This window comes from Heterodontus francisci, chromosome 10 (assembly GCF_036365525.1).
Source record: "Heterodontus francisci isolate sHetFra1 chromosome 10, sHetFra1.hap1, whole genome shotgun sequence".
Classification (NCBI taxonomy): Eukaryota; Metazoa; Chordata; class Chondrichthyes; order Heterodontiformes; family Heterodontidae; genus Heterodontus; species Heterodontus francisci.
The window spans coordinates 8,454,488-8,467,365 of NC_090380.1; positions in this window are offsets into that span (position 1 = coordinate 8,454,488).

The following is a 12,878-nucleotide window of genomic DNA, read 5'->3' on the forward strand; positions in this document are numbered from 1 at the left end:
CCTAGCACCTTCTTGGGCACACCTCGCACACTCTGGGTGCACTGACTACCCATTTGGGCAAATACGCCCCCTCTTTTTTTTTATTCATTCACGGGATGTGGGCGTTGCTGGCCAGGCCAGCATTTATTGCCCATCCCTAATTGCCCTTGAGAAGGTGGTGGTGAGCTGCCTTCTTGAACCGCTGCAGTCCATGTGGGGTAGGTACACCCACAGTGCTGTTAGGAAGGGAGTTCCAGGATTTTGACCCAGCGACAGTGAAGGAACGGCGATATAGTTCCAAGTCAGGGTGGTGTGTGACTTGGAGGGGAACTTGCAGGTGGTGGTGTTCCCATGTATTTGCTGCCCTTGTCCTTCTAGTTGGTAGAGGTCGCGGGTTTGGAAGGTGCTGTCCAAGGAGCCTTGGTGCATTGCTGCAGTGCATGTTGTAGATGGTACACACTGCTGCCATCGGTGGCGGAGGGAGTGAATGTTTGTAGATGGGGTGCCAATCAAGTGGGCCGCTTTGTCCTGGATGGTGTCGAGCTTCTTGAGTGTTGTTGGAGCTCCACCCATCCAGGCAAGTGGAGAGTATTCCATCACACTCCTGACTTGTGCCTTGTAGATGGTGGACAGGCTTTGGGGAGTCAGGAGGTGAGTTACTCGCCTCAGGATTTCTCGCCTCTGACCTGCTCTTGTAGCGACGGTATTCATATGGTTACTCCAGTTCAGTTTCTGGTCAATGGTAGCCCCTAGGATGTTGATAGTGGGGGATTCAGCGATGGTAATGCTGTTGAATGTCAAGGGGAGATGGTTAGATTCTCTTTTGTTGGAGATGGTCATTGCCTGGCACTTGTGTGGCGTGAATGTTACTTGCCACTTATCAGCCCAAGCCTGGATATTGTCCAGGTCTTGCTGCATTTCTGCACAGACTGCTTCAGTATCTGAGGAGTTGCGAATGGTGCTGAATATTGTGCAATCATCAGTGAACATCCCCACTTCTGACCTTATGATTGAGCAACCCTAGCACTATCTGGGCACTACTAGCACACAGTTGCCATCACTTGGCACACACTTGGACACCCCTACCACACTCTTGGGCCCACCTATCACCCACCTGATCACCTTTAGCACACATTTGGGCAACCCTCGAATACACTTAGGGACACCAGCACTCTCTTGGCGACATCTACAACACTCTTGGGCACACCTAGAACGATCGTGGGCACCCATAGCATGCTCTTGGGCAACCCGATCACACATTTGCTCAATCCTAGCACACTCTTGGGCACCTGTAACACACCCTTGTCTTTCTCTAGCACACAATCTGGGCACACGGATCACTGTCTTTGTCACATCTATCACACACTGTGCTCACCTAGCACACTCTTGTGCCCCCCATAACACGCTTTGATTCAACTGGCACACTCTTGCCATCCCCAGGTACACTCTTGGGGTCACCACAGCACTCTCTGGCACACCTGTCACACTCTTGGGCAAACCTAGAACGTTGTGGGCACTCGTAGCACACACTTGCCATCACCATTCCACCTCCTGGGCACTACTACAAAACTCGTGGGCACCCCTATCGCATTCTTGTGAACACATAGGACACACTTGCTCATTTTTTTGAAGCTCTTGGGCACACGTATCACAATCTTGTCATTCTGTATCACACTCTTGGACACCCCACTCACACTCTGGGCACACTGAGTACTCGCTTTGTCAAGTATAGCACGCACTGGGCTGCACCAGCACCCTCTGGGCACCTCTATAACAGACTTGAACAGCCCTAGCACAATCTTGGGACTCATAGGGCACACTTGTCTTCACTTAACACACACTGGGCACAAAGATAACCCCGTTCAGCATCTGTATCACACATTTGTTCACTCGTTGCACAAACTTGGGTGCCCATGGCACAATCCTGTTATTCTTTAGCAGACACTTGGACATCCCTATCACACTCTGGGCACACTGAACAATCTCTTTGTCACCTCTAGTTCACACTATGTACCCCTATCACACTCTGAGAACCCCTACTACACTCCTGGGGCACGTAGCACACACTTGAGAAACCCTAGCCCAACTGGGCACACCAAGCACGCCCTTGGGCCTTTCGAGCACTTGAGCACACCAAGGAACAGATTTGGGCACTCCAGCACGCTCTTGAAGATTGCTATTGCAGCTATCACACTCTTGCCCTCATCTAGCATATTCTTATGCAGCCCTAAGAAGCATTTCTACAACCCTATCACATGCTTAGGCATCCTTAACACACTACTGCTATGCCCTAGCATCTGATTGGCCGCACCTATCAAATACTGCCCACTCCTTTCACACACTTCGGCACCCCTCGAACACTGTTAGGCACAACAGTGCACTGTGGACACACATATCACTACTTTTCATCCCCTAGCACATTCTTGGGGACACCTAGAACCCTCGGGCACATCTAGAACACACTTAAGCACGCCTAGCATGCTCTTGAGCAACCTTAGAACATTAAGGGCACTCCTAGCACACACTTGCCATCACCAAGTAACACCTAATACACATTTGGTAACCCACATCGCATACCTGGGCGCCACTACCACGCTGTTGGGTACTCCTAGCATATCCTGGGGACACCTATCACATACATGGTATCACCCAGCGCACTCCTGGGCGCCCCTAATAAGCTCTCGGACATCCCTAGCATGCTCTTGACCACATCTTGCGCACACTTGCTCACTCCTAGCATACTCTTGCCACCTGTAAAACGCTCTTGTCATTCTCCAGCACACTCTGGACAACCCTCGGACACTCTGGGAAAACTGAACACGCTCTTTGTCACCTACAGCACACAGTGGTCTCCACTAGCACACAGTTGCCATCCCATAGTACATTCTTGGACACCTCTATCACACTCTTAGGCACCTCTACTACACTCGTAGGCAGCCCTAGTATATTGTTAGGCACACCTAGCACCCGCTGGGCACTCCAAGCACACATTTGGGAAAACTAGCCCACTCTTGGTTGGCCCTAGCAGACACTTGCTGACCTCGAGCAGATGTTTGGTAACTATTAGCAGAGTCTTGGGCATACCTGGCACACACCTGCTCAATCCCAGCACACCATTGGGCACTCTTAGCCCACATTTGTCATTCTCTAGCAAACTCTTCGCCAGCCCTAGCACAATTTGGGAAATCTGATCACTCTTTGGCACGTCCACCACACACTGGTCACCCCTAACAACTTTGGTCATCCCTTGTACACTCTTGGTCATCCCTATCATACACTAAAACAGCGCTCTCACGATCTAGGCACAACTATAACACACTTGTATTCACTTAACACACACTGAGCACACCAGGCACCCCTTTTGGCACCTCAAACACACACTTGGCAACCCTATCACTCTCTTGAACAACATGGTCACACTTAGGACATTCTTGGGCACACCTTTCACTCTCCTCTGCACGCTTATCCATTCTGGGCACCACTAGCAGCCAGTTAGTTACCTGTAGCAAACACTGGGGCAGGCATAGCATGCTTTTGGTACTCTTAACACACACTTGCTCACTCCTAGCCTACTCCTAAGCACCTGTAGCAAACTTTTGTCATTCTCTAGCTCATTCATGGACAACCTGAACATAGTCTGGGCACATTGAGCAATCTCTTTGTCTTCTCTATTACACACTCTGTCCCCTTTCACAATCTTGTGCACCACAGCAAACTCTTGGACACTACTGGCACATACTTGCCATCCCCGAGTACACTTGTGGGCAGAACACACTTCAGCACTCTTATCATGCTCATTTTACCCCAAACTCGCTGCATGGCATACCTAGTACACTTTTGTTTACCCCCAACAAGATCGTGGTTTTACTTGCTATACGCTTGGACACCCCTATTATATCCTGGGCATACCTAGCACACACTTTCAATCACCTAGCAGGCTCTTGTCACACCTAGTGGACTTTTCAGAATGCCTAGTACACTCTTGGGCACCGCTAGTACAGTTTTGGACACCCACTACACTCTGGGCAAACCAAATACACATTTGGGCACCCCTAGCCCACCTCTAGACCCACCTAGACACTCTTGGCACACCAATCACAGGTTAGGAACCCATTGCACAATCTGCACATCCCTAGCACACGATTGCCATTCACTGTCACACTGTTGGGCACCCTATCATACACTTGGGCACCCATGGCTCACTATTCCCATCCCATAGCACATGATTGGCCTTGCATAGCACACTCTGGGAATCTTTAGCTCACTCTGGGCATCCTAACTACACTCTGGGCACCCCTGCCACACCTTGGGCATCCCTAGAATACACTTAGGCACCCCAAAAGACACTTGGGCACACTTACTGCACACATGCTCATTCCTAACACACTTGAACACTTTTGTCATTCTCTAGCACACTCTCAGATACCCCTATCACGCACTGGTTCACTGAGCACCCACCTTGGCACACCTATGACACACTTAGTCCACCCTAGCGCATACGTGGGCAATGTTAGCACAGTCTGGGTACTCCTATCGCATACGTGCCATCACCTAGCACACTCTAAGCCCCACCAGGACACACTTCTGCAGACCTAGCACATGTTTGGCCGCCCCTATCACTCAGCTATCATCCCATATCTCACCCTTGGGTACAACCTATCCGGTTCTTAGGCACATGAGCACAGTATGGACACAACAAGCAGACATTTGGCAACTCAAGCCTAACCTTCTGCACCCCGAGTGCACTCTTGGAAACCCCTAGTACACTCTGCACACCCCTAATATACACCCGGACAACCCTAGCAGAATCTGGTCACTCCTGTCACACACTTGCTATCACCTGGCATACTCTTGATCATCCTAGGACACACGTCTGCAACCCTTTTGCATGCTTGGGCCCTAGCACCTGCTGCCATTCCCTATCACATTCTTGGTCACTCTTAGCATAGTCTTGGCCAGACGAGAACACTATGGGCACAACAAGCACTCTTAGCTCACTCTTGGTCACCCCTAGCAGACACTTGCATCCCCTAGCACACTCTTGCTCACCCCATCACAGTGGTACACACTTGCCATTCGCAAGTACACTCTTTGACTCTCCATAACAGCCTTTGGCACTCCTATTACGCACTGGGCACACCAAGCGCTCTGCTGGACATACATAGACCACTCTTGTGCACCACCAGCTCACACTTGGGCATCCTGCCACTCTATTGGTTATTCTGGGTACTCATCGCACACACTTGCCATGACTTACAGCAGTCTTTGCTCATGTGCACCATCACCACTCACATTTGCTCACTCTCAGCACACTCCTGGGCACACGTATCACACTCTTGGCATTTTCTAGCACAGTCTTGGACAGCCCTATCACACTCTGTGTACACTGAACGCTCTCGTTGTCACCTCTATCACACATTAGTCTCGCCTAGCACACCTTTGTTCACCCCATCACACTCTTGGTCACCATTGTCACATTCTTGCCAACCCCGATTACACTGTTTGGTAATCTAATAGACACTTTGGCAAACCTATCACACACTGGCCACCCCAAGTGCACACTTGGGCAGACCTAGTAAACACATGTGCTGCCCCAGAACATACTTGGGCACACCTTCAAGATTTGTGGGCAACCATAGAACATTATGTTCATGCCTAGTACACACGTACAATCACCTGTCACACTATTGACACTATTGGCACTCTCAGGCACACCTAGTACACTCTTGCTCACCCCCAGCACACACTTGGGCAGCAGCATGATAGGTTGTCCACTTGTGTGCTAGGGTTGCAGAAATGTTAGGTGATGGTAAGGGTGTGATAGGTGTGCCCAAATAATGATAAATGTGCCTAAGTGCGTGCTGGTGGTATCCAAGGGTGTGCTGGCATGCACAAATGTGTGATAAGGGTGCCCTGTGTATGCTAGATGTGCCAAGGTGCATACTGGTGTGTGCCCAGCGTGTGATAGGTGTGAGGTTGTGTGCGCTAGGAGTACCCAAGAGTGTTCTGAGTGTACCCAGAAGAGTGATAGGAGATGGCAAGAGTGATAGGATTGTCTAAGAGAGTGACAGTGTGCTCCAAATTGTTCTAGAGATGCCCAAGTGTTTGCCAGAGGGGCCCAAGTGGGTGTTCGGTGCGCCCAGACTGCATTAAGGGAGCCCAAGTGTCTGCTAGGTGAAGACATGTGAGTGATAGGTGTACCCAGATTGTGATATTGCTGTTAATGTGAGTAATAGGGATGCCCAAGAGTGATGGCATGCCCAGTGGGTGATAGATGTGCCACCTGGAGTGTGCCACAGAGTGCTCAGTGCGCCCAGAGGGTCACAGAGCTGTCCAAGAATGTGCTACAGTGAGAGCAAACGAAAGAAAGGTGTGCCGAAGAGTGTGGTCGGGGTGACAAACATATGCTAGCGGATGGCAAGAGTATGCTAGGGTGTTGAAGTGTCTGCTAGGGTTCCCAAGCGTGGGCTAGTTTGCCCAAATGTGTTTTCAGAGAACTCAGAGAGTGCTAGGTCAGCCCAAGAAGGTTCTAGATGTGCCCAAGTGTGTGATAGGGTTGCCAAAGAGTAAGATGGGGGTGACCAAGAGTGTGATAGGTTTGTCCAAGAGTATGTTAGAGAATGACAAGAGAGTGCTACAGGTGCCCAAGAGTGTGCTAAGAGAGAGAAGTGTGTGCTAGAGGTGAGCAAGTGTCTCTTTGGGGTGACCAAGTGTGTACAAGAGGTACCCAAAAGTGTAGTAGGGGTGCTCAAGTGTGTGCTCGGTGATGGAAACTGAGTGCTGTGAGTGCCGAGAATGATCTAGGATTGTCAAAGATTGTGGCAGGGTGCTGAAGTGTGGACTGGGGTGCCCAAGCGTGTGCACAGGGATGGCAAGAGTGTGACACTGGTGTCCGACAGTGTGCTGGGGTGAACAAGGATGTGCTCGGTTTTCCAACATGATGTGTGATTGAGAATGACAAGAGTGAGCTACAGATGCCCAAGGTTGTGCTAGGAGAGAGCAAGTATATACTACGGGTTACTAAGAGTGTCCTATGGGTGACCAAACCATATTCAGGGAGCAGCTACTGCATGTCCTTGATAAGTATGTACCTGTCAGGCAGGGAGGAAGTTGTCGTGCGAGGGAGCCAACACCAGGACAGACATCGGCAACCCTAGCACATGCTGGGCACATTTAGCACACTGCTGCCATCCCATATTTCAGTTTTGGGCACACGAGCACAGCATGGACACAACAAGCAGATATGTGGGCCATCCCAGCCCATTCTTCGGCACCGAGCACACTCCTGCCACCCGATCAGACACATGCCAACCTCTAGCAAATGCTTGGGTGGCCCTAACACTCAGTTGCGCACTCCTAGCACTCGCTGGGCTACCCTATCACACCGTGGGCATCTCTAGCACATTCTGGGTACCGCTAGTACACACTTGTGCACCTCTATTTCACTGTTGGACACCAATAGCAAACTCTTGCCATCCCCCTGTACACTGTTGGGCATCCCTGGGCACTCTTAGACACACCTAGCAAACTCTTGGGCATTGCAAGCACAAATTTGGGCAAACCTAGCACAATCTTGGTTTCCCCTAGAACACACTTGACACCCTACCACACTTCTGCCAAACTCTATCACACTATTGCTATCTGCCTTCACGTTGTTGGGCAGCCCTATCACACACATGGGCTACACCTAATACACTCTGGGCTACCCAAGCATGCCTTGGGACACCTCTATCACACTCTGCACACCCCTAGTATACTCTTGCATACATCAATCAAACTCAGGGCTCCACATCACACAATTGGTTACACCGAGAAACAGGTGGTTACCCCTATCACACAGTTGGTCACCCGTATCGCACTCCTGAGCACGCCTGCACTGCTCTAGGGCACCCCTAGCACACACTTGCTCACTCCTAATATACACTTGCACACACTTCTTCAATTTCTAGCACACACTTGGACAGGCCTAACACACTCTGAGCACATTAAACACCCTTGTTTTCAACTCTATCACACACTTTGCACACCTAGTACTCTCTGGGAACACTTAGTACACTCTTGGCTAACATTATTACACGTTTGGTCAGCCCAGCATATACTTGCCTTCACCCCAACACGCACTTTGTTCTCTGAACACCCCATTGGGCATAGCAAGCACACGTTTGGGCATCCCTAGATCACTTTTGGGCACGCCAGCACTTTCTTGGACAGCGTAGCATGCTCTTGTCATCTCCTAGCTCCTCTTGGGCACATGTAGAACACACTTGGGCACAGCTATAGCACTTATCAGCACGCTTATCACACTCTGGGCACACTGAGCCCAATCTTTGGCACCTCTAGCATACACCTTGCATTCTAAAACACATTTTGGAAGCCATCACTCTCTTGGACACCACTATCACACGTTTGGACCACCCTAGCAGAATCTGGCCAAATCTAGCACATACTTGCCATTACCAATCACATTCTTGGGCACACCTCGGACGTACTTCTGCAAACCTATTACACACTGGGGTACCCCATCACACTGCTGTCATACCCTAGCTGACTCTTGGGCACCAATGGCACGTTTGTTAGGTAAACTGAGCACACACTTCACACAAAAGCACCACATTTGACGAAACGTAGCCACCACTTTGGCACAGCTAGTACACACTTGGATACCTGAGCACACTCCTGCCATCCACGAGCACATGTTTGGTTACCCCTATCACATTCTGAACAACCCTATGACTCATCTGGACACTCCTATCATCCACATGAGCACCCGTAGTACTTGGTTGGACTCACCTAATACACCCTTGAGCACCCCGAGAGCACTTTTGGTTAAACCAGCACTCTCATGTACAGATCTATTACACCCTTGCCATTCCCTATCACACAATTGGCCACCATGAGTCCACACTTTAGCAGCTCTGTCACACACTGGACTCTCCTAGCCAATTTTGTAAGCCCCAGTACACTCTTGGACACTACTGATATGCTCTTGGAATCCCCAAATACACTTGGACTCCCGAGAACATCAGCTGGCATTCTTATCACACTTTGCACATACCAAGCACGTGCCTGAGCAGCCTTAGTTCACTCTTGTGCACCCCCAACTCGCACCTGGGCACACCTATCACACACTTTGGCAACCCTCGATCATTCTGGGCACTCGTATCACGCACTTTCCATCACCTAGTACAGTCTAAGTACGTGCAGTACACACTGGGGCACCCCTCTCATTGGGCGCACCTATCGCAGGCTTGGCAATCCAGGCCCTCATTTGGGCAAACTATACCACTCGGGCACACCTAGCAGACACTTGGGCACCCTGTCACACACTTACCATCCCATAGCATATATTTGGTCTCCTCCAGAACCCTCTTGGGCACCCCTAGTACATAATTGCTCATTCCTAGCCGACTCTTCGGCACCCTTGCACATTCTTGGCCACGTCTAGCACACTCTGGGCACTCCGAGTGCACACTTAGACAAATTATCCATTCTTGGGCACCCTTAGAACACTCAGCCACCCCAAGTACAATCTGTGTCACTCTAAGCACACATTTTCTCACTCTCAGCACACTCTTAGGCACACGTAGCACACTCTTGTCATTTTCTAGCACAGTCTTTGACAGCCCTATCACACATTGTGTACACTGAACGCTCTCATTGTCAGCTCAAACATTGGTCTCCCCTAGCACACTCTTGCTCACCCCATCACACTCTTGGTCACCATTGTCACACTCTTGCCAACCCCGATTACACTCTTTGGTAATCCAGAAGACACTTTGGCAAATTCACCACCCCAAGTGCACACTTGGAGACACCTAGTAAACACTTGTGCTGCCCCAGAACAAACTCGGGCGCACCTTCAAGACTGTTGGGCAATCATAGAACATTATGTTCATGCCTAGTACACACTTGCAATCACCTATAACACTATTGTCACCCAGAGTGCACTCTCAGGCACACCTAGTCCACTCTTGCTCACCCCCAGCACACACATGGGCACAACAACTACAGTCTAGGGAAACCCTAGCAGATTCATGAGTACTCCGGGCACAAAGTTGGGCAAACTAGCCCCCGTGTGGGCACTCCTAGCGGACACTTGGCCACACAAGAACACACTTGCCTAACTCTAAGGTTATGCAAATGTGTGCTTCTTGTACCCAGAGTTGTTTGATTGGCCTAAGAACGTAACATGGTGCGCAATAGTGGGTTAGGGGATGGCAGCAGCAGGATAGGTGTGCCCAAGCTAGGGTTGCAGAAGTGTGTCCTAGGGCTGCCTATGCATGTGTTCAGGTGATGGCTAGTGGTGATAGGTGTGCCTAAATAGTGATAAATGTGCCAAAGTGTGCACATTGATTGATGTCTTTGGCACCTCCAGTTCATACTGTGTACCACTATCACACTCTGAGCACCCCTGCTGCACTCTTGGGGACACGTAGCACACACTTGAAAAACCCTAGCACAATCTAGGCACACCTATCACTTAAGTGTCTTCAGCTAGCACACACCTCGGCACCCCTAAAAATCATTGGGGACACCAAGCACCCCTTTGGGCCTCTCAAGTACACACTTGGAACACATTTGGGCACTCCAGCACAATCTTGGTCACCCCTAAGACGCACTTCTTCAACCCTATCACACGCTTGTGCATCCCTAACATACTGCCGCCATCCGCTAGCACATTCTTGTCCATCCCTATCACAATCTGAGCACCCCTATCACACACTTGGGCACCCCTAGTACACACTTGGGCACTCCCAGCGCACAACATTGGGCACCCCTAGAATGCTTTTCGGCAAACCAGCACTCTGTTGGACACACAGATCACATCTTGCCAGCCCCTAGCACAATCTTGGGCACACCTAGAACACTCATGGGCACACCGAGAACGCACTTGGTCACACCTAGCATGCTCTTGGACACTACTGGCACACTCTTGCGATCCCCGATTGCACACATCGGCACACATAGCACACTGTTGGGCAACCGTAGAATATTCAGGGGACTCCTAGCACACAGTTGCCATCACCAAGTACAGTCTTGTGTACCCCTATTACACGCTTGGTAATCCCCGTCACATACTTGGGCTACCCGTAACATGTTCACAGGCACATCCATCACACACGTGCTCACTCCTAGCACACTCTTGGGCACCTGTAGTACACTAAAGGCATTCTCAAGCACACTGTTGGACAACCCTCACACATTATGGGCAAACAGCTCATGCTTTGTCATCTCTAGCACACACTGGGCTCCACTAGCACACACTTGCCATCCCCGAGTACACTGTTGTGCACCCCTATTACACTCTTGGGCACCTCTACCACAGTCTTGGGCAGCCCTATCATGTTATTGGGAACACCTAAAACACTCTGGGCACTTCAATCACACATTTGGGAAAACTAGCCCACTCTTGGACAGTCCAAGCAGACATATGAACAACCTCGCACACACTTGCCATCCCCTAGCACATGTTTGGTCACTCCGAGCACAGTCCTGGGCATACCGAGCCCACATATGCACACTCCTAGCGTACATTTGAGCACCCTTAGCATACATTTTTCATTCTCTGGCATACCCGTGGTCAGAACTAGCACACTATGGAAAACTAGTCTCTGTCTTTGGCACATCGATCACAATCTTGATCACCCCTATCACACACTTGGGCACCCCTCAAATACTCTTAGGCACACCTATCACTCACTTGAACAACCCTCGCATAATCTACGCACTCTTATCACGCAGTTGCCATCACCTAACACCCACTGGGCACACTAAGCACCCCATTTGGCACCTCTATTACACTCTTGGGCACACCTAGAACTCTTTTGGGCACCCTGTCACAGTCTTGAGTACCCCTATCACTCTCTTGCTATCTCCTAGCAGAGTCTAGGTACACCTATTACACCCTTGGGCAACAATTTCAATCTCTTGCACAACGCTAGCACAATCTTTTGACCCCTATTACACACTTGTCATCTCCTATCACATAATTGGCCACATCTCACATACTCTAGGCACAATGTGCAGCCATTTGGCCACCTCTAATGCACACTTAGGCACTTCTAGAACATTTTCGTGTGCACATAGTAAACTCTTCTGCACACTTACTGCATTCCAAGTCCCCATCACACATTTGGTCACCTGTACCACACACTTGGGCAGGCCTTGTGTGCTCTTCGCACCTTTAGGACACAGTTGCTCACTCTTAGCATAATACCTAGCACGTGGAGCACACTTTGTCATTCTCTAGCTCACTCTTGGCTAATCCGAGCACAGTCTGGCCACACTGAACACGCTCTTTGGCACCACTATTACCTACCGTGTCCCCGTGCATCATCGTTTGCACCCCAGCACACTCTTAGACACCACTGGCACACTATTGCCATCCCTGAGTACACTTATAGGCACACAGAACACTCTTCAGCACTCCGATCATACTCTGGTCACACCTAGCGCCCTCTTGAGCACGCCTAGTGCACACTTGTTTACACCCAGCAAGCACTTGGTCACACTTACCAAACTCTTGGGCTCCCTATCACATTCTGGGCACTCCTACTGCATACTTGCAATCACCTAACACACGCTTCGGCACATCTATCACATACTTGTGCATACCTTGCACTATCTGGGCACACTGACCACAAGCTTTGGCACCTCTACCAAACACTGGTTACCCCTAGAATCATCTTGGATACCATTAGAACACACTTGTACAGCCCTAGCACAATCTAGGCACTCCTGCCGCACACTGACCATCACCTAGCACATCCTTAGGAACACCTATGACACACTTCTGCAAACCTAGCACACACTTGGGATCTCCTATCACAAGGCTGCCATCCCCTAGCTCACTCTTTGGCACATATGGCACGTTCTTGTACACCCCATTATACTCTGGG